Source organism: Phascolarctos cinereus, unplaced genomic scaffold, assembly GCF_003287225.1.
Source record: "Phascolarctos cinereus isolate Bilbo 61053 unplaced genomic scaffold, phaCin_HiC Scaffold_9;HRSCAF=440, whole genome shotgun sequence".
NCBI classification, from domain to species: Eukaryota; Metazoa; Chordata; class Mammalia; order Diprotodontia; family Phascolarctidae; genus Phascolarctos; species Phascolarctos cinereus.
The window spans coordinates 165,092,878-165,117,733 of NW_027556402.1; positions in this window are offsets into that span (position 1 = coordinate 165,092,878).

The window sequence follows — 24,856 nt, forward strand, 5'->3', positions numbered from 1 at the left end:
TAGAGAATAAATCAATTAATAAGGAAAATATTAAAATTAGAAGGAAGGATGACTACTACAACTTCTAAAAGATCACTAAGTAAATATATATATACACATATATACATTGTGTGTGTGTGTGTGTGTGTGTGTATACATATATACATTTTACTTGTCCAGGGTCACACAGTTAGTGAGCATTAAGTGTCTGAGGTCAGATTTGAATTCAGGTCCTCCTGACTCCACGGCCGGTGCTCTGTCTACTGTGCCACCTAACTGCCCCGAGTTCACAAATATCTTAATATATATTGTAAAACAAAGGAAATTGAACCAATAGCTAAAGAAACACAGAAAACTGGGGGTCTGCAAGATAGCATGAAACCATTTTAATGGGCTGTAGAGTAGTTTCAGAGTTAGAAACCTGAAAAAAAAAAACATTTAGATGAGAACAAAACAGCAGAATTTGTGGAACGGAAGAAATAATTAACAGAATAGAAATACCCTAATGCAAAAATAATAGAAGAAAACTACTTATAAGTTCTGAATACAGAAAACAAAACATTACTCTAAAGAGTTCAAATACATCTCTAGAAAAAAAAAAGCTCCATGCTTCAAACTGCAAGATACACAAATTTCACAATTTGAGTAACTAATAATGAATTATTCAAGCAATTAGCAGGAAGGAAACACATTGTTAATGTCCCCCAAAACCTCATATACTACTTAGTTTTGTACAATTATAATGTATTTAAGATTACAAGCTTCAATATGTGATTTCCCTGATTCACAGAGGTAATATGAGGTAGAACTAAAATTTTAAACCAGGTCCTCTGACTCAGTTCAATACTCTATTCACTCTATCACTGCCTCCATTCATGGCATGAATTAATTTACATTAACATTATCTATCTCATCTAACTATCAAGAGATTATCACTTGTAGGCTGGCTACTTGTTGATGAATTCATCTCAAGACCATCTCTATTTCTGCTGTGACAGTGGTAAAGTGAAAAAAAAAATGTGTAGACAGTGCTAGGAATTACGGCTTTTAGACCATTTATAACATTAACTCAGATGCCAATACTCTAAAAATTAGATCCAACAAATGATTATACATATATTTGGAGGAATTGAATCATATGAACCTTGACATTCTCACCATAAATGAATGCAACCACAAGAGAAAAGGAAATGACAACTAAGTGAAGGGAAGACTCACAAGTTGTTAGAGAAATAAGTAAAGGAGATAGGAGAGATGGTTTTGTATCCAAAGATTTGTTTCATGGGACATTTTGCTCATATAATTTTAGGGTACTTAATATGTCTTTATGATTAAAAAAAAATCATGAAAATAAATCGAAGCTGATGTGCCATCATCTGTTTTCGCAGAAAATGAAGAATGCTATACAACACCACAACATTTTCATAACAAAATCAACTATAGAGCAGTGGTGTGAAACCTGAATAGAAACAGTCAATAATTCTTACACATCGATCCCTACTGGCTACACATCAACCTCATTTTAAAATGTTTTATTATGTATGTTTATTTGTATTTTGTATTTATTTTGTTAAATTTTTCTAATTTGTTTGAGCCACATTTAGGGGTATTTAACACCTGTGGTATATAGAATTTAAAAATCTCTTTTTGCACTTAAAGTTTGTTGATTTTAAAATATACACACAAACATATAGGTACACACTTGGTTGAGCAAAAGTCCACTCAAAGGATTTCTTCTCAGCCAATTAAATCCTATGCATATGTCAAATTTATATGATTCCTTTAAATATATAATTAGATATAATGGGGTTTAAGAGCATGTACAGATCTCTATGGCTATTTTCAGCCACATGTGGACTGAACAATGAAGTATTTGGGGATGGCGCAGTAATCCCTCAGTTCCCATAATGACACCAAGGGGAGGACAATGAATCAATGATGATTGGCCACTTTGTCGCTGTCTCTATGTCTCTCTCTCTCTCTCAAGCATATATACATATACACATACAAATGTGTGTGTATACACACATATACGTATATGCCTATATACACATAGTAATGGAATAAAGGTCTATATGCATGTCAAATGCATATGTGTAAATACACACACGTAAATATACATACAGCATTTCAGATTGAACTAGACCCATTATGAGATGAAAAGTGACTAGAATGAATTGGAAAATTCAAAAGTTTTACTTTTTAATAACCCTAACCTTCTCCTGAACCAAAAAGTCCCTATTCTATTGTTCATACTAGTTTATATTTAGTGTTCCTGCATGCCTATAATTCATAGAATGCTATAGTTCTACAAAACTGAAATTGAATCTCACTGTAATGGAAATAGAAATGTTTGATGGGGAAATCTGAAATAACTGAAGAAACAAAGTTTCCAGCTTCAAAGCATATTGATTTAATAAGCAATGCTTGCCAATTATGTAACAAATGGGAACAGACCTCCTCAGCTTGGCACTGGATCCATGAATACAGGGGGAGATAGATTTTTTATGAATTAAAAGAAAACAAATAACAGGATATAAACCAGGATACAAGATTAAGTAATCTGATTTCTAGTTAAAAGAAAGATTATGGATTTTTCAGCTTGAGAAGGAGTAAGCAAACAGGTACAATTCCCTGAAATTAGAAAAAGAGGTGTCCCACTCTACTCCCAAGTATCTGCATTCAAGCAAAGGAACAAATAGTAACTGATTGACCAATATGGGGCCAATTTTCAGATAAGATATATGGGTTGCTTAAGGTGTATAATTGTGAGAAAACTCCTTGCATCAATCTTCAGATCTGACTGGGTTTCTGGTTAGCATAACCTCAGTCTTTAGTTAAGGGTTTCTAAGCAACAAGTAGAGGTGTTCCAGCATTTCAGCCATGTAGGGTTAGATTCAAACGATGTAATAAAGTTTCCTCACAATTTCCATAACTGAATGGAGTTTTCTCATAAGACAGAAATTAAACTAGACACAAAATTGAATAGAAAGGGAACGGAGCTAGATTCCAAATTAAGTCACCAGATGGAGTTAGTATGGTTCACACAATTCTTACAATTCCCTTAATTTCCCACTTTAATTCATGGGAGGGATAATACCACTTCTTCCACCCCCATAAATCACTTATCTATAAGTCAAATACATAATGTTTTTAATGTGCCTTATTCACCATCAATATTATAAAGCAATAAAAGACCACTGGGAAACATCTTCTCATATAGTTCAATACAACAGCAGAGTTTGAAAACAGTAATTATGATATACAAACCTTGTTAAATAGACTCTACAGGTAAACTAAGTCAGGCTATAAATCAAACTACTTAGAAGACTCACAATAGACTAATTTTGAGAGGTAAGATTTACATATCACCAAGGTAACTGAGAAAACTCAACCATGAAACAAAAGACCAAAGCAATACACTGATGGTTAAAAGTATTAAATAACCTCAAGTTTTCTCATATCCTAGTAACCCACTCCCAATGCCCATTTAATCAGTATATTTTGTCTTGCATCCCAGATCTCCCATGTAGTCACTGGTCCTTTGGAATATCTTCCCTTGGACACTCTGGAATAGGATATATTCTGAGAGCAGCTATGAATGAATACCTACTTCTCTGATTTCAAATTATTTGTAGAGATTACTAAGTAATTCTGCTAAAATCTGACAATAACAAAACTTAATATAATTTAGTACAATCTCTTAAATTTGGTTTTCCAATAACTAGTTCATGCAATGAAAATCAGCTCAAGTATTCTGGTTCTGATCCAATGAGCAACAGAATGGTAAGAAAATCATCAAATTAGAAATTTATAATTCACCTGAAACTTCAGAGAATTTCAGTTTTTATATACAACTTGTAATTTTATTTTTAAACCCTGCACCTGATATAAGAATCTAAAAAAAAAAAAACTATGAGGGTCAGACTTATAAAAGGAACCCATCTATTTTTTAGAATTATCAGACATATTCTTTGAAGTGGGAAAATAATTTCACTTTCTTTGCAATTATCAATATAATCTATACGTAAAATCCTTAATCCAATTTGAGGAATTATTACTAAAACAGAATCAAAGCCTAAATTTCCATACTAGATACATTTAGAAGTCAATCACATACATACATACATACATACATACACACATACATACATACATATATATATATATATAGAGAGAGAGAGAGAGAGAGAGAGAGTTCTTAGAGAAAATAGTCTCATCCTTTAGCTTTCTCAAAATTTATTATTTCACTTACTTAGAAAACTTTTAAATTATATCTTTTTCTTATTACTTTGTCTAATCCACATACCCCAGGAAGATATCATCCATATATAATAACTTGACCACTAATACCAATTAAAATTATAACATTTTTCATACTTGCATCCTATTAGAATAACTTGGCAATGTTTTCAATATCAATTTATTAATTAATAGATTGAGTATTGCACTTACAAAATTTTTACTGCTCCTTTGCCCTAATTACAGAAATTTGCTATGAAACGAAAAGGGAGAACACAGTGATAACAGTGTTAACTCTTCCCCTCAAGGGTACAGGCTGATCTGACATATAGCATAACAAGAGAAAAACTCCCTTAGCTCCGTTTGATTCCAGGCACAATTCATATCTGACAACCAATCATGTAATAAAGCTCTACACTATTCACAGGATATCAAAAGCCAGGTTCAGGATATAACAGGTGGGAAATTTTCCTGTTCAGAAAGGAAATAGCACAATGGGTCAACTATATCAAGAGGAACTGATCTTAGGGCATGTTAAGATCATCCACTCAACTTTCCCCAGGAATAGACATCCACTTGTAGCAGTTTTCAGACTTGAGCACAAGCTATTTTCTACTATTGGCTTCATGACAATTCAGACAACAATCCCTGCAATCAAAACTCAAAACAATAGTAAATAATGGTTGAAAGAGTTGCTTTTTTAATATCAAATACCAAATTTCACTAACTATAAATTTGAATATTATCATTATTTTTCTCATGTTCCCCTAAAAGTTACATGTCATTTATCCTTTTCTTGTTGTTCAGTCATTTGTCAGTCATGTTCAACCCTTTATAACCCTTTTTGGGGTTTTCTTGGAAGAAATACTGGAATAGTTTGCCATTTTCTTCTCCAGATCATTTGACAGCTGAGGAAACTGATGCAAACAGGGCTAAATGACTTGCTCAGGGTTATAAAACTTGCTGTCTGAGGCCCAATTTGAATTCAGGAAGACAAGCCTTCCTAACCTCAGGCCCTACATTATCCACTGCACCACCTAGCTGCCCTATTTATCCTTTACTGTGTTAAAAGTAACCACATTCTATATTTCAGGATACAGTGAATACCTGATAGTTGAGTCATATTAACGTTTTTAAGTTATATCTTTAAACCTCTTTAAAATTATTTTCATAATTTTTATAAATAATAGCCAACAATTTTCAAATTTAAACTCATTCTTTATTGTATTAAACTCGTAAATTCCCCATTTTTGAAGAGGAGAGGGAGAGGGTATCCTAATCAGTTCTAAGTTCTTAAACTTCATTACTTTAGATTTTGTAATATATGGTCAATAGGGTTGATAAGATCTTATGATACTACCTGACTACAGAGTCACAAGAAATCTGATGGATAAGACATCTTAAAGGGTCTATGCAACTTTCCGCCAAATAGTATATTATTATTATTATTATTATTATTATTATTATTATTATTATTATTATTATTAATATCATCATAATTATTATCATTATTATATTGTTGTTGTCTGTTTTGGAACAAAATATACCCCATTAAATATTTAACAGTTTTCAAATATCTACGTTTTTATCATATTCTTTTAACACTTCAGTTAATAATCTAACAGTATCCAGGTTAAAAGAGAAATTATTCGTCTAACAACATATTTGACACAATGGTTTCTCACAGCATTTCTGACATATCATGTATATAAAACAAAACATGAAACAAAACTTTTTTATGAACCAGATGATGTCAATTCAGCTGAATGCATTCTCAAATCATCTTACAGAATAATCATTCATTTTATCACCTTCAGTATTTTATACTACTCACATCAAAAATCCAGTATAGAATGACATTCAAAGAGATAAATAATAATTCTAATTAATATTATTATCAACATTTATATAGTGTTTACCATATGCTAGTCACTGCATCAAGCACTTCATAATCAGTATATCATTATGATCCTCACAACAATCCTAATAGGTAGATAGCATTATTATTTTCCTTTTTACAATTCAGGAAACTGACGTATACAGAGATAAGATAACTTGCCTAAGATCACACAGCCAATAAATTTCTGAAACTGGAATGTAATTCACATTTCCCTGATCCATGCATTTCTCCATCATTTTTATTTTATTTTTTACATTTGATGCTACAATTAATACGAGAACACATTTTACCACATCATGATTTAGTTACAGGAGAAATCTCCTCTAAATCAAATCTGGATTTATAGCTACAAAATCAAAATCTCTATTTTCCAGGGATTTTAGGCACCTATGCTTTAAAACATGGAGCCCAGAGTTAACAATAAATTCATTTTTAAAGGTTTGTAGTAGCACTTTCCCATTTTATAAACTTTTAAAAATTTATTTTCTTTCAAAAATCACCCCAAAAACCAATTCAATTCCTTTCATATTCATATCCCAGACCTACCTTCTCTTTTCCTGAGGCTTTTAAATTTCAACCCCAAGCAAAATATAGAGAGAAGCTCCAAGTAACAGCCTCACATTCCCATCCCCCTGCTTTGGAGCTCATGATATTCTAAAGACTGGGGCATACACCCTTGAATGGTCTTTCAGCGGCAGAGCACTATATTTCCTAATCATATCCAAAACTATTTAAATAACTAATATTTCCATAGAATATCTCCTTTTCAATTTAGTACAAAATTTTACACAACCCAAGTTAATCACAATACTGTTACCATTTGGGGTTTTTAAGAGCTTTCAAATACAAGTTTTCTTCCTTGTTGACCTTGCTTCTAATTTCCCTAAAAAATATTATGTTATATAAAGCTTTGAAAGTTCTATTTATTTCTTCCCAAAAGACATTCCTAGTTTCTGGTCACCTTCCCCCTTCCCATCATTATGGATATTTATCCAGAGTCTACACCTAGGCAATGGGTGGCAGTGAAGGTGGATCAGGTGGTACCTTTTCACATACCCCTGTGGGGATTAAAATTGTCCAAAGAAACTGAAGCAAAGCTCTAAGCCAATGGCACTTTATTAAAGGACCTATGGTCCCCTCTACTGAAGTGGACCTCAGATCTTCCTCATGATAGGATCTGATACCCAAATATGAAAAAGAGATACGGCAAAATACAGAATCTCATTATTTGATAGACCTTGCTTTTGAGGGCCAAACAATGAAATATTAGCTGAGCTTTAAAAACAGTGAAAGACAATGAAAATTACCTGAGTTAACTTATTTTTCAAAGATAATTATGTGGAAAGCCATTGACTTGTACTTGAATCTTTAGTAGTACTAGTAGTAATTTTTTTTAGTGACAGTGGCATTATATTTAGTAAACATATATTTACTCTATATTTCACTAATTTCATGTCTGCATGATAAATTCACTAAATAATTAGCAATCATAATGTACATTATTCACAACTAAGTCATTTATTTATTGTGGCTAGTTTATTACCTTAAGGTCAAAATAATGCTTCTAATTCTATGACACTGGACAGTTGATTAAAGACTGCTTAGATTGCCTACTTTCTCTTGCATTTATAAATAACTGTGGGAATGTTTTAGCCATAATTCAGTAAGCTGGTGACATTTATTTCTACAAGTTCTCTTTGTCAGAGTTGACAGAATCACTCTTGGGGCATTCTATTATAACAGTCAGTTTTCCTAAGTGGCTAGTACAATGATCAGTTCATTGATTTGTAAAATATTTGATATACTCTGCATCCCTACTGAAAAGTCATGACAAAGCACACTATGAAAGCTGATGTCACTTTCTCTGAACTATCTATGTGTACAGGCCATGCCCACCAGGGAAATGGGACCACAGAATGGTAGTAGAAAGATGTATTTCATTTTATTTTATCATCACAAGAATAATTTCTCATCCCTGAAAATCCCTGAATTTTCATTGATTATATCAGTTCACATATAAACAAGTAGTATTTCCCACCCAACATCAAAAGTATTATGCCCTGAAACAAGAGATTCTGCCAAGTGAAACAAATTTTATTGATATCAAAAGATTGTGAAAGGATCAATTTGAGCATAACCATATGTCACTTTAAATAAGTGGTCTATGGCAGTTCAGCCTCAGACCTTGAAAAAGGTTTAAGTTAGTAAATATAATGAAAGGCTAGAAACATGGTAATGCAATGTTCTCAAGTCTCCTTTCACTAAAACAGAAGGCTTGAGATATGCGTAGTTAATGAAAAAATCAATCTGAAAAGAAGTTCTCCAGCTTTACTGAACCTATGGCTTCATTATATTAAGATTAAAACTGAACAACAACAAAAATGACTTGTCATTCAAGCTATTTTTGCGAACTCGTGGCAAATATTAGATCTAAATTACATAATGAAAGCCAATGGGTCCTTTCTATGGACACACACTCAGATATACATACATGCATACACACATATATACATATATACACATACATATATGCGTATGTATAAATGTGAGTATGTATATATGTGTATATATACACAAACATATATGTATGTGTGTATGTGTGTGTGTGTATATATACAGTGTGTGGGTGTGGGTGTATGTAGGTATATATAGTTGTTGAGTCATTCAATCAAGTCCAACTCTTCATGGCTCCGTCGACCATAGTGTTCATGAGGTTTTCTTGGAAAAGATACAGGAATGGTTTCCCATTTCCTTTTCTTACATTTATACAAACACACATGTGCACACAATATATGCATATGTATACACATATGTATGTATATGGATATATGGATATATATAGTGTGTGTATAAAGACAAAAACAGAAAGAATTGCTTCTTTTTTTCACTCTATATACAAAGACATCATCTACATAATTGTTTATTGTGGACATATAAAAAAATACCAGTTTCCCACTTTAAGAAGTATTTATTTCAAGTTCAAGTATTTATTGGCAACTATTCCTAATTGGGGATTTGCTCCAGGCAAAGTTTAAATTTTGAAGTTTACTCATGTAAAAATTTTTGTGGCCACAGACAAAATTAAAAACATCTATTTCCTCCAGTTTTCTAATTAGAAGCTGTGGGAGGATTTAATTCATATTTTGGAAAGTAATCACTTCTAGCCTGGAAGTAGAAATGGAAAATATTAGCAGTGATAAGCATATTTTAACATTTAATAATATTTTATTTTTTAATTACATGTAAAGATAGTTTTCACCATTCATTCTGTAAGATTTTGAGTTACAATTTTTTCTCTTCCCCTCCTTCTTTCCCAAGAGAGTAAGCAATGAGGTATAGCTTACACATGTACAATCATGTTAAATATATTTCCACAGTAGTCATGTTGTGCAAGAAGAATCAGAACAAAAGGGGAAAAAAACACATGAAAAGACAAACAAACAAACAAAAAAGGTGAAAACTATGCTTTCAATCTGCATTCAGACTTCATAGTTCTTTCTCTAGATGAGGTTAGCATTTTCAATCCACAAGTCTTTTGGAACTGTCTTGGATCATTGCATGGCTGAAAAGAGCTATGTATATTATAGTTGATCATCACAAATGTTGCCTTTACTGTGTACAATGTTCTCCTAGTTCTGCTCACTTCACTCAGCATCAGTTCATGTAAGGCTTTCCAGGTTTTTCTGAAACCCTCTTGCTCATCATTCCTTAAAGCACAGTAATATTCCATCACATTCATATACCACAACTTGTTCCGCCATTCCCCAATTGATGGGCATCCCCTCAATTTCCAATTCTTTCCCACCACAAATAGAGCTCCTACAGATATTTTTTGTACAAATGGGTCCTTTTCCTTTTTTTTTTTAAATGATCTCTTTAGGATACAGAACCAGCAGTTATATTATTGGATAAAAGGGTATACACACTTTTATAGCACCTTTGGTATAGTTCCAAATTGCTCTCCAGAATGGCTGGATCAGTTCACAACTCCAACAACAATGTATTAATGTCCCTATTTTCCCACATCTTCTTCAACATTTATCATTTTCCCTTTCTATCATGTCAGCCTAGTGATAAGCATTTTAAGGAAAATTATAAGTAACTCAAAATAGGCTTAGACCAAAAGCGTTGTTCCTGTTTGAGACTGTTCAGCTTTGGATACTGAAACTTTTATAGATTTTCATTCAGATATTGCTTATCACAATTCACTTTGGCATACGCAGGAACAACAGAATAATATTTCAAGATAATAAATGAATTATTTGGGTTTTTTATGGGTTGAGGATGAACGGAGATAAAACAACTAATTTATAAGTATAGCTATGAAGTTCTTTTTTTTTTTTAAGCAAAAATGTTTCCCACTGCCCAAACTTGGGCAAACAGCACACAACAATTTTTAAATAGTCCTTATAGTAATTAAAGAAACTTAAATTTCCTTTAGCAACCATATGTAAACAAGTTGAAGCTTCTGGGAAATTCAACATGATATTACCATTTTAACTCTAAACTCTCCCCTTCAATGTTCAATTCAACAAATATGTATTAAGTACCTTTTATCAATTGATCAATCAAAAGTTATTTATTAAGCACCTAATCTATGTCAGGTTGTGTGTTAAGCACTGAGGATGCAAATACAAATTGTGAGGTAGAGCCTACACTAAAGAAACCTATATGCTTCTGCTAGAGAAAAAGGCAACAGTACAATGGAAAACATGCTAGATTTGGGTCAGATGATTTGGATTTGAATCCTGGTTCTACTACTTATGACCTGTGCAACCTAGGGAAAATAATGCCGTATCTCTAAGCCTTAGCTTTTAAAATTGTAAGATGAGAAGAGCTGTGGTGGTCTGGACTGTTGATGTCCTTGGCATAGGGAGCTTCCGGTATAGAAACATCATCCGCTGATAAAGATCACAAACCCTCAGATATATAAAGCATCATTAAGCAGATTGAGGGCATCGAGAAATGGTATTTCCTATACTCACATAGCTAGGTTTAATGGAGGCAGGATTTGAACCTAGGTCTTCTTTAACATAAATTTCAGGCCAGTGTTCATTCTACCACATTGCCTTGCTTCCCTGTGGATTGTAATGACGTAAATGGTATACACAATGGGGCAATATTCCAGATGTGTATTCTCCTAAATGTTCTCCAAATTATAGATTATGCATCAATGAAATATGTTTATATACAACATTTTACTGAAATAGAAGACTTAAGATATGTCTGTTGTTAAAGAAAAAAAAATCAATCTGGAAAGATGGTCCCCAGCTTTCTGGACCTATGGCCTCATTATTTGATGATTAAAAGCAAACAGCAACAAAAATCAGTCATTCAAGGTGTGTTTGTAAACTCATGGTGAACATCAGAAGTAACCTACATGATGAAATTAAGTGGTTCCTTGCTTTCTAAGAACCTTCAATTAGGAGTCAGAGGACCTAAATTTGAATATTTTTCCTGTCATTTATGTGTGGCTCTGAACAAGTTACAGTACCTCCCTGAGTAGCCTCATATTTCTAATTTGGAAATAAGGAATTGAACATCAGGAATGGAAAATCATCATCAATAGTAAAGAAAACATGATAAAACTTTATTACATACAAAGTTACTGGGATATACTTCAGCAAAACAGATCATGCCCATGTATAAAACATAATCAGAGAGCTGTCTGAGACTCAGGGCAAATGATTTGTCCGTGGCCACATAACCATAAAGTGTCAAAAGTAGTATTTGAATGCATGTATTACTAAACTCATGTAATACCATGGAAAGTTATTTTCTCCTTTGAAATGGACTACAGTCAATCAAACTTTGTTTTGCAAGCAAGTGCAACAGGATCATCCAGATGTTGAACTCACTTGACTGTGTTCTGTGGCAGCTAGGTGCCATAACAAAAGAGAACTGGACTTGAAGTCAGGAAGCCCTGAATTCAGATCTTCTATATAACCTTGGCCACTCACTTAACCTATATCAGCCTCAGTTTTTTTCATCTGTAAAATGAAGATAACAAAAGCACTGTCTCACTAGGTTGCTGTGAAGCTCAAAAGGAGAGGGGAGGAGAGGGGAGGGGAAGGGCGGGACGGAGAAAGGTCAAAAGAGATGACACATGTAAAATACATTGCAAAAGTTAAATTGCTACTATTGATATTACTGTTGTTATTAGCATTATTCTAATATTTGCAGAAAATACAATTAATTGTCAAAGAAAGCATACCACCCTCCATCCTTTAAAATCCATTGAACATGACGATCTAGTTGGCTTGTTTGTGCTCAGAAGAAAATTTTCTGAGTTGCGAAGACTCACATTTCTATAACCTAGGTATCGTTCTACTTATCATAATGAAAGGAAACATGGAGACCATTAACAGGAAAAATCTGGTTGCAACATTTTCCTACTTTTAATGCCAATGAAAAATTGTAATTCATAGAGATTTGCTTTCTTTTAACCACACAAAACAATAAAATTGAATATTTCCTGTCTTAATAGCATGGTAAGATGGACTTTCTTTTCAGCATCTATACAATAAAGGACTAGGAGCAGATAGCATCTCTTTTTCTCTGTTTTTACATCTATTCCAACAATGACTCATTTAACCTATACTTTCTAGATGTGGAATATGTAACATGTTCTGCTTTCTGAAGCTATGAAGTTTAATCATGTGATTTCAAAGTTTTACATAACTACACTGGAAAAGAATTTGCCAAGACATAACTAAATTGCTTGAGATGTTAAAAATAACAGTAACTTTAAGATTTATTTTCACTAATAAGTATATTAGATGCATGTGAGCCAATCTTATACTATAGAATAAAAATAAGGAAAAATACTGGCCAATAAGACCAGCCCTTAAGAACCTGCACAAAGTGCAGCAGAATGCTCAGCTAATACAATTCAAAGTGGACTTTAGAATATACATAGAAACTCTGTAACTGGCTTAAGTCTCCTAACTACATGGTGAATTGGGTCCTCTGTGGAAGCAGTTCTATAATTGAGGGAGATATTTCAAATCCAGTAATCAACCCCACCTTCTTGTCTTCTTCAGCTGCTTTCTTCCTGGTGGTCATTCTGGTGAATGAAAAGAGACAATACTGGGAGGGAAGGGGTCTTAGATCATTCCCCTCTGAAGCTGACAACCCATGAAAATTAGTCTTTGTTCTCCTTCTCACCACGTATTCTCTGAATTACAGATTATGTACTGATATTATATCATTTATATTCATGTGAGGGTCTTGAACCTCAGCAGTGTATATTTAGCATCATTAGGAGTAAATTTTTTTGTTTGTTTTAGATGAAGAAGGTGGTAGGCTACAAATGTGTGACTTTTGACAGACCTGGAGTCAAGGAGTAGAGTCTACACTAAAGTTTTAAAAAGTCAGGCTAATTTTGAGGCACTGAGAAGCCAAGAAAGACTCTGAGGACCCAACCCCCAGCAGTAGCTGAGACAAAGGCTCATTCAACAATGAAGTAACATTATGATATGAATTGGCTGAGGCTAATGCAAAGGAAAAGAAAAAAAAATTAGAAACTGTGTTAAGTCTAAGCCCACTCTCTATCTGGACTGAAGTCTCATAGGGAAAAGAGTTACCCCCAAGGTGCTGGATGAAAATATGGGCACTTATGTTCATGTTATATGTTCAAAGTTAATATCCTTTTGTAAAAGCTAATTAGGGTTAATGGGTTAAATCAAACTTAGGCCTTACTCACTGGTGACTAGTTTTGGAGAGGGCACATCTGCAATTGGAGATTTAGCAAAAAGCATTAGAGAAAGTCATCCTCAACCCCTCAAGGGTACTCCTTGAGGAGGAGATAGATGGCTTTCAGCTGGTTAGTGAGGCTAGAGTACTTGTTACACATCAATGCCTTGGGAGTTCCCAAATGGCCACTATAATGCATTCAAATCCTATTATCTAGATAGTAAGAGAGTAACAATGTAGTTAACCTCAAACATCTTGTAATGGGGTACTTTTAAATCATTTACTTTTCTTCTTCAAATATTTTTACATTTTTTTATTACATTAATACATATTTCTGGAATAAAGCAAGCATTTCCATAACAGCAAATTTAAAAAAAAAAAAGATTGTACATAAAATGCAAATTTACTATGCATAACTTACTATTCCTTTCAAATAAACAACAAAATTATTATGTAAATGTATTTTTTTAATTTTTTTTCTACCCCACCCTAGAGATGGCTACGGTTAGACATACGCAAGCGCAAACACACACACACACACATCTTTGTGTGTGTGTTTTTTACATACTTCTGTTTTTCAATTCTTTCTCTGGATGCAGATAGCATCTTTCTTCATATCTCCTTTACAGTTAATTTGGGTATTCTATAATAGTCAAAATAACTTATTCACTCAAAGTTGTTCTTAAAACAATATTGTTGTTACTGTATACTATGTTCTCTCTCAGTTCTGCTCATTTTGTTCTTTATTACTTTATGCAAGTCTTTCCATGTTGTCTAAGATTATTGAGCTCATCATTTCTTAAAGCACAGTAATATTCCATCACAATCATATACCACAACTTGTTTAGCCATCCCACAATTGATAGGCATCCCCTCAATTTCCAGTTTTTTGCCACGACAAAGAGAGATGCTATAAACATTTTAGAACATATAGATTCTTTTCCTTTTCCCCTAACCAGCTTTGGAAACAGACCTAGTGTTTCTGGGTCAAAGGTTATAGGTAGTTTAATAACTCTTTGGGTATAATTCCAGATTGTTCTCCAAAATGGTTGGATCAGCTCACAATTCCAAAAACAATGAATTAGTGCTCTAATTTTTTCCACATCTCCTATAACATTTGTTGTTTTCCCTTTCAATCAGTTATAAATTTTATAAATCATTTTCTGCAGGCAGAAGTAAGCTTTTCAGCAACTCTGTATGAGCATCTTTTGACAATGAATCTGGGATTATAGTAAGAAATGATAGTCTGTTCTTCCTTCCTTCCAGAGGAAGAGGAGAAAGAAAATATGAGGATGAGTAAGCAAACATATAAAGATTTTGGACTAAGTGCTTCCAAGGTAGCTGGGCATTTCCGTTTCATTATTGGTGTGGTGAGTCCAACAACAAGGAGAGAAAATGAAGAAAGAGTGATGACAAGCTGAGACACTGAAAGAGATTAAGCATAAAGCAAAGAGATGGCATTGAAGGCTAAACTGTGGCCAGGGCTCTGGAAGTTGCCTTCATCCACAATAGTCATGTGTGGGGCACAGACAAGAGGAATATATGGTGATAGTGAACCTTCCCCTTGGAAATAACTTATGAAGTGCATGTCTTCTCTCGCTCTCTGTCCACAAAGATATGAATTGATTCAGGAGTCAGCTCAAACAGGCTTGGAAGGCCAATTGCTAAATGTTTAGTTTGAGCATTTATACCTTAGGGTAAATCAGCAAACACTAAAAATCAGGACTTGATTTATTTTGTTCTTGTTGTTGATGATGATATTGATTGTTTAGACTTAAGAAAAAGTTAATAACAGATAAAATTTTGTGTGTCACAGGTAATTTGCCCCTTGCTCCCCAAAAAGATGGTTTTTAAACATTTACCAGCACATCCCTGCATCAATTCCAATGTTTTTATTGGAGCTTCATGCACATATTTTAATTAAACCTACCTGGTAAAGATATAAAGTATTGTAATTGCCTTTTTTGTGTTTCATTATTTGTGAAGAAGAGTCGTAAAAGAGGGAGAAATGATGGCTCACATGGTACAGAAGGAAAAAGATAAAACAAATACTTCATCTAGAAGATTGTCAGGCATAAGATATTCTCCCTATCTGCCACATATGCACTCAGGAATTACAAGAATTTCAATGATTGGCATTTTAAAAATAAGCCTCTTAAAGAGGGAAAAGAAGAAATGGATTGGGTCTTTTTGTCCATAGCTAAAGAAAACACTGGGCTAAGAAATAGTGGTATAGCTCTCTGGTGAGGTAGAGCTGCTAGTTAGATTACATTGTCTTTCACCACGGTATTGTTCCATTCAGTGCTCAAAAGCACCTTTCTAAGAGGGCATAAACTAGAGAGTAGCCATCATGCCTGGTGGTAGGAAAAAGGGAGTAGATGGGGAAAAGTGGCACCCATAATCTAAGTTTGGGGAGCTTACACACATAATTTCTTCTTCACCATTAAAAAAAAATTCTGCTATAAATGGCTAATCAAAACTTATCTTGCTAGGAATCTGGCAGTTTAGGGCAAAATGATGATTGGGAATCAAAATCAGAGAATCACAAAAAGAAAACTACAATATGTCTTAGAGATCCATTAGTCTAACCCTTTTGTTTTACAGGGAACAAAACTGAATCCAGAAGAGGTTAAGTAGATTATTCAAGTCCATGTGGCTTATTGCTGGCAAAGTCAAGAGTATAACCCACATTCCCTGACTCCGTTGTCCTAGGAAAGAATTATCAGAAATTTATTAAAACAATATCGGCTTGATTTTTTTCTTTAAATTGAAAAAGGTCTTTTTTTTATTTTTAATTTATGAAAGAAAACAAGCATTTCCATAACATAGTGCAATTTAAAAAAAAAAAAGATAATTATATATGAAACCAAAAATCCACTATGTACAACTTGCTTGAATTCAGTATTAGGGAAATACCCGGGAATCACAAACAACATGATTTGAAGTCAACTTAATTATTCTGTACTAATAAGAAAACTCCTTCTAATGAACTATTTAATTGAGTTTAGCAAGCCTGTTTATAGCTAATCCTAAATGCACTAATAGGAATCCTAAGGCCTACACTCAATGTTAGCTTTAGTCCCTTTGGATCTTGCTCATAATTACAGTTGGCTCCTTAATTATTCTTCCTCCTGTATTCAATTTATAATTAAGACCAACAGCTTGGCCTGAAGGTTAAAAAAAAAAGTGCCAAGGTGGACATAAGTGAGGCAGAGGACAGCAGTTCCTCTAGTAGTATATGCCAAGGCAGCCAAGATCGTATCCACCTCTCCCCACCTCACCCCAATTCAAAGCCAAAGAAAAAGATTATTGCTCATAAAATAACAAACAAACAAACAAACAAAAACCCTTCTGTATAGACTCTCTAAGTTAAAAAAAAGTATCGAGCCATATGGATGAGTTTTATACAATCTTTAGTGCATGTTTTTATTGAGGGCAAAATATGCTTTGTGATGAACATTAGAAACAGATATTCTTCGTCTACCATATTTCCATTCTTTCAGTCTCCAATTTAGCCCTGTTCTAGTTGCACTTTTAAATTCCTTTCAAACATACAGTACATAGAATTGCATAATCAAACGTCCTTCCCTGTAGCATTTACAGGAAGCATTGCTGTAATAAAATTACAATGCAAATGTGCTTATGTAGAATATAAAATAAGGTTTGTTTAGTCTTTAACCCTTTTATTGACTTATGAAACACAGCATCAGGCCATGAGTTCTAGTATGTCATAGTAAAAATAACTTGGGATTAGACTGAGAAGACATGAATTTGTGTTTTGATCCTATGCCTTACTGTGTCCCCTGGGACAAGCAATGTCATCTCTTTAAACCTCAATTATCTCATTTATAAAATCTAAAGAAACCCTGCTTACTTTCTAGAGTAGTTGTGAGGATCAGATGAAACAAAATATGTGAAAGTACTTTACAGCTTTTTGTTTGGTTTTTTGTGGGGGGGGGGGAAGGAGTGTTCTGAAATACAGTTTCTTCAGAGGAGGGAATCTCCTGTTTTGAAAACTCTTTCCACATATGCAACTCAGCAACTTGACTGTAACTTATACAGGGTAGAGAGTTTGAAGGGATGAGGTTGTCTCTGAGTCACATTTTCTTTCCATCATGCCACTGAATTTTATAACCACTGAAGACTATCCAATCTTTGGTGGAAATGAAAACAATAGGCAAATAGCAGAAGAGAGAAATGTATTCATTTGTTGCATCTCATAGCATTCATCCCAGCTCTAAATCTGTGATCCAATGATCCCATTATTTTACTCAAAAGAATCTATTCCTCATTGTGACATGGATATTTCTTCAGTGCCAGCATCATATCCCTATCTCCAATTTTTTGACCTTTAGAATTCACTTTGACTCTTCTCCCTCACCTTTCAAATATGGTCAGTTTCCAATTCTTGACATTTTTTCCTGTAGATATCTTTCACATATATCTGCTTTTATCTATTTCCAATGACATCAGTATAGTAAACCTATACTTACCTGCCTAGATTGTTGTAATCTCCTAGTAGGTCTTCAAGCCTTTATTCCATTCTTTACAAAGACACCAGACTAATCTTTCATACCTGTCTTTACAGTAAAGTCAGTCCCCTGTCCATAATCTTCCAATAACTATTCAATGTGGTTTAGTGGGTATGCAGAAGTTGCACTCAGTAGATATACCATCAAGCTCTACCTCTAACATTGACTGACCATGAATAGGTTATTTATTTTCTCTGAATATGCCCTTCCTTAACCATAAAGTGGGAGTGATATAACTTGAAGTAAACTACATTATAAATATATACACATATTTATATACAGAGTATGTTTTGTAATAATTATTATACAATGTCATGTTTTTACTATCAAATTAAGGGAGAACAATTTTGCACCTGACAATCAAGTCTACAATATGCCACCATCCTTCCTTTCTAGATTTCTCCCATACATTTCCATATATTCTCATGTAGCCAAACTGGACTACTTATCATCCACATATAAAAACTCAGGAGCTTTTAATCTCCTTGCCTTCATTCACTCTATTCCTTTCTCCTGAAATGCCCTCCTACCCCCTTCCCAGCTCTGCCTGTTGAGTTCCTATCTATCTTCTCAAGTGCATTTTAAATGCTGCATCACCAATAAAACCTTTCTCTATTCCCCCAAGTTGGTAATGACCCTTCTTAGTTCATTTTACATGTGAAATTATGCTACTGGACATTTACTGATTTATATTCTTTAGGGCATCAGAGACTTTGGGCCTTTCATGCACCTATTATATTCCATCTTGTACAATGATTATTTGTATATAGGTCTTATCTCCACTTGAAATATATGTTGCACAAGGGCAGACACCACAGCTTAACTAAATTTTGTATCTCCCCTAATGGCTAAAGTGTTCTTGCACATAATGTTTCCTGAATCATCAAAAAAGTCAATGTAGTTTGTGTAGGCCAAATAAATTTCTACAGTAAGTCATTTCAGACACAATGCCATTAAGCATTACTTCATATTCTTAACAATATAGCAAATGTCAGGAAAAAATAATCAGAGGGTCACATATACATATCTCCATAAAGTATCTTGTTATGATTAATTATATTTAGTAGGAAACTGGAATAATTCTGATACCTTTCTAGGCTTTTGATCAGTAATCCACATGCCACTGATCCATTTAAGGATTAGAAACTATAAGAATCTCTTTATTGAGGATCTCTAGAAGGCAGCATGGCAGACTCACAAGGTCAATCCCAATTTGATAATGATTTAATACATTTGGAAATTAATGTGTTCCTCACGAAGTATTCTTGCTCATTTTCTGTATGTTTCAATTTTCTCTAATAGATCTGAGCTAAGGCCTGAATTTCTTTGGGTTCTCTCATCTAGAACTTTAATTAAATCCATGTAGCTGATGTTAATAGAAGTGTGAGAAATAGGGAGCTGATTCCCATCAGCTGTGTGCTCTGATAACATTCCAACTTCTGTGAACAGCACTCATAGGTGCTGGGTCAAAGTGAGAGAAAAGGGCAACAACTAAGCCATCTCATAAAAATAAAAACAGTGGCAGTGAGCTGAGAGATGAAGATTGGAGGGGGAGCTTAGAGTCTCCTAAAATTTTATTTTCATCTTCTTTCTCCTTCATGGCTAACTCCTTCACCCTCAGAAGACATATCCTTTCTGCTTCTAATTACATTTTGCATTGTGGGCCATTTCAGGCCTTGATTAAGTTTCATGTCACTCCACGGCTTGTTGGGAGAGGGTCAAAAGTTTTTCCTCACATGCCAACCAGACTGCTTTTTTTTTCCTTTTTTTTTATTTGGTGTGGTTCACATATTACAAGGAGAATCAGGTGACCTTATGCAGAATAATAAGACCATCTTTCTCTTATTAAATCAGAAAGTAAGTCTTGGTTGCATAGCTAAGGGATTCTGTAGAGTTTATTCCAAGTTTATATCCTTGTTCCCACTAATAGGCTTAAAATAACTGATCTCTTTCTACTGTTCTCCTTTGTTGCCCTTACTCCTCTACTCACATTACTGGTATGAGTATACAGTGTTGGCAGGGCTTAAATTGGGCCAGATCCCATAGGATCTCAGGCTTAGAACTTTTTTTTTTTTCTCTTATATCTTGTACACTTTTTGATGGGCATGAGAGAACTGAAAAATGTGCCCTTAGCTGGCATGAGAGGTTAGTGTAATACAACCAGGGTTTTCATTTCTTTTTCTTTCAGTGCCTTATCAGAAATTTCAGTATAAAGCTGTAGAGAGACCATATTTACTAGTGTAATGAAGCAACTTTTTATCATGTCACTTGTGTTCAAAATTAGGGAAATGATTATTATGTAAGTGCAACTGTGCTACTGATTCTAGCAAATGGATTCATTAATTATGGCCAAAGAGACCTACTAAGGTAAGTCACTGATTACCTTTTGGCAGCACTACTAGTTTTTTCCCAGGATTCAGATAAGGATTTTGGAAGACAGCAGTCCTGGCTAGACAAGGAAATGGACCTTTGGATTTTTAGTTCCTGGAATTAATTACTCATCCTTGCCAGTGGCAAGAGGGTGTTTCCTTCCTCCTCATGATTTCAAAGTGCAATGGCTGCACAAGGAGGTTAATGACTCCATGATGATCTAGGTGTCTAAGTGTGTTTCTGAGACATGTTTGATTTATTTCCATGGCTTCCCATCTGTATCTCTGCCTGATAAACAATTCTTTCTTCAAGTGCTATATTTTCCCATCACCCTGAAAATGACTGTTACCTGTTCTATCCTTAAATATTCATTATAATTATTTCATCTTGATCTTTCTATCATTCCTATCACATTCTGTTTTTGCATTACACTCATTTAGTAAATAGTAAGCTCCTTAAGGAAGGGGCTGTATTGGTTTTCAGCCTTGTATCTTGATTGTTTGTTATGGTACCTTGTCTTAGCAGGTACCTGATGAATACTTGTGTAATTGAATTTAACTAACCTGAAAGACTAGTCAGCCAATAGATATTCACTGAAAACTTATGATATTAAAGCTACATACCCTTTAAAAGAGAAAAAAAGAATTATAAAATTGGGTGTCCAATCTCAAGATAAGGAAACTTATTTTCAGGTAAGTTTCAAAGAGGATAAGTTACTGGTCCAAGATCATTCCCGCAGTTAATAGTTGAGTTAGGACTTAAATCCAGGACTATGTGCACCACATCATATTACCCTGAACTGATTTCGAAGTAGGTATGTGTTACCCTTAAGTAGTGAATTATGTGTTAGGGATGAGAAAAAGAATAAGGATAGAGGACTGAGTGTATTTAAGGGTCTGTATTTGTGTTATATAAGTGGTTTCATGGGATTGAGGATAGAGTGCTAAGCTTGGAGTCAGGAAACTGTAGTTTTAAATCTTGCCTCTTACATTTATTAGCTGTGTGACACTAGGCAAGTAAACTTGTGTCACAGAAGAAAGTCCAACAATGAAAGTTCCCTACACTGAGGAAATTTGAGATCTATTGTTGTTGGTGTAGGTAGTGGCAATTTGTCTTTCACTTTGTATATGTAAACTTTTTCTGTCTTTCCATCCCTCCCTTCTAAAATAAAAATGTAAGCATTAACCAAAATACTATCATGAATACATACATGCCTGGAATAGTTATGATGAACATATTATCTAAATCAAAATCAGGATAAATAGCCTGGAAAAAAATTCCTCATGCCAAGGCTTAATTATATAGTTTTTGAAAAAATGGACAGTCCAAGACATGTGGTTATTGTAAGGATTGTACAAATCTTCTGAAACAAAGATCCAGTACCATAGATAATCATTGTGAATTTGTCATAATTCAAATAGATTTGAAGCTGGCATATGCTTTGCTTCTATTAAGAGAGCAAAAGCAAGAACTAATGCTATGAAGATTGCCAAGGAATGTTCACTGACTTAAAAGAAGACATTATTTTCTAGCATTTTAGAAGGACTCATTTTCATACACACAACTTAAATTATAAGCACAAACCATTCTGAAATGTAAATTACAAATTCCCATTTTCATCTATGGCCTGAAGTAAAACCTGCATTCCTCAGGACTTTGCAACTGGGTTTTGTATTGATGTACATGAAAGTAATTAACATGTATTTCTTTTCAAATTTTATATAATTCTGGAATGTATACTAATTCAAATATTAAATCCATCATTAGAATCAACCAGAGATTTATTATAGAAACAAAATGCCAAATGATGGAGCTACATTAGCAATTGATGATTAGAAAATGGAGTGTTACAGAACTCAAATAATATGGGGCAAACCAAGTTCTTTTATTTCATAGACATGATAGTTTTTGCACTTTAAAAATGAATGTTCCAAAAAAAAATAGAAAGAATACTGTCTTTCTTTGATCTGTGGGGATTCTCTGCTGCTACTAAAAGGAAAAAAAAAGTTATCTATCTGGGAATGATGCATGATTACTTGAAAAAAGAATGTGATTAACCTTCCAGGGATCATAAGGACAGTATAAAATCAAATGAACAATACAAAAGTAATGTAATTTTAAAACTCTGATAAAGCCAGCTAAAAGAAAAGCTGTTTGAATTTATACCACTGCCCAATGAAGGTGCATTCTTCCAAGGTTCAATCCTGAGTACTCCTCTGTTTTTGCAATGATTTCTCCCTTGGAAATTTCATCTCATATATACAATTTTAAATTTTGTATAAGTGACTTTCAAAACGATATTTCTATTCCTAATCTATCTTCAGATCCATCTGAATCAGGCTTGTGGATATACCCATTTGGATGTTCCACTAAGATTCTAAACTCAACATGAATCTAACTGAAGTCATCATCTTTCTTTAAAATTAGCTCTATTTCATGATGTTCCATATTTCTATTAAAGATCACATGATTATTACAATCCCTGTTGTTAAATATTTCACAAACTTTTTACATTTCTTTCTCTATGCTTTTGAGCTCTCAGAACCATTCAGTCACAGTCTTTCACTCACAATGATTTTTAAAACTCATTTTTCTCTTTATAACCCCCTAATTCAAGAACGGTCATCTTCTGAACTATTTTAACACTGAATATATTGAATTATGAATTAATATAAATTCATTTATTAAGAGCTTACTGTGTCTTGTACTGATCACTAAGGATACAATTAACAAAAATCTTCCTCTCAAGGAACTTACAATCTAATAATCAGAGACAACACATAGAAAGTTTCAGGTGCAGGTCAGATGAAAGGCCCAATGGACCCTAGGGTACAACAGCAAAGAAGATAGTCACGTATCTTCTGCTGTCATTTGCACTGATAAAACCACATGGCTTTAGGAAAGCATGCCAATGACTTGTTGGTAATAACTTTCTTTTTCAGGTCTTTAACATGTGTGGGCGTTTAGCAAGTATAGGCAGGCTACAGAACCTACGAAAGCAATGGCCAGGTTGAAACTCAACAATTGTTACTTCTCTCAATGATGTCTGAAGGGGGCAAGCTAAAAAAGTTCTATGGTGATTGCTATGGTTATCTATAGTCATTGCTTTTCCCATGATTTTGGGTTCTACACTTTAGGATGTCTCCACAATGACCTGAGGGAATGTGCTGGCCAACACTATGTTTTTGGTTTCACCCACCTGGCCCATGCTAGGCTTTTTGACCAGCCTAGGTGGCAGTTGGTGGTTGTGAGAGTAAGGTTAGTGTACCAATTCTCCAAAGAATTTGCTCCTCTGGATAATGACTGTAAGGATAGAAGAAAGGATAATAATCTAATCACTCAGTGACCATTGGTGACTGCCTATCATCTATGGGATAAAGTCTAAATATGTTACAGTGTTCCTCCAGTCCAGCTGCAGATCACAAGATAAAGAGTTTGTAATTTATTCTGTTGATAGTGTGAATCGGTCAGGATCTTTGGGTGATTTTTTTGCTCATTGCATTAAGCACCAGTACATTACAAGGCCTCCAAAATGAGATTCCTAATTTCCACAAAAAGTGTAGGCTAAATCATCCACCAAAAAACAACAACAAAAAATACAGTGGATTAAAAAATGAATTGTTCAGACTATCTATGATATATAGTTGAACAGAGACCTTCAGAGCTGATAGAAAAGAGAATATATATCTGGGCTAAAAGAATAATTGATCAGCTAGAACAGCTCTTCTTAAACTGTGGATCATGACCCAATATGGGGTTGCACAACTGAATGTGCGTGTAATGAAAAAGTTGTCAACACTAAAAGGTTTCTGAACATACAACCAAAAAAATACCTCAAAATCAAACATGTAATGAATCTGAGGTGTTTCTGGCAGTGTTTGTCCATGTTGCATCACACAACTTCACTGCAGCCTTGGGTCTGAACACACAAAACACGCACTTTTTGCACTGTGCATGCCATCATGCAACACAACACCAATGAATGCTGCCAGAAACACCTCAGCTCAGGTTTGAGACTATTGTATGTTATGAATTGCAGTATTTTTACTGTACATACAAAGTTTTCTGCTCTTACAGAAACATAATAGTTTAATTATGGAAAATAAAGACTTTATATTTTCCCACCATCATTCCTCAG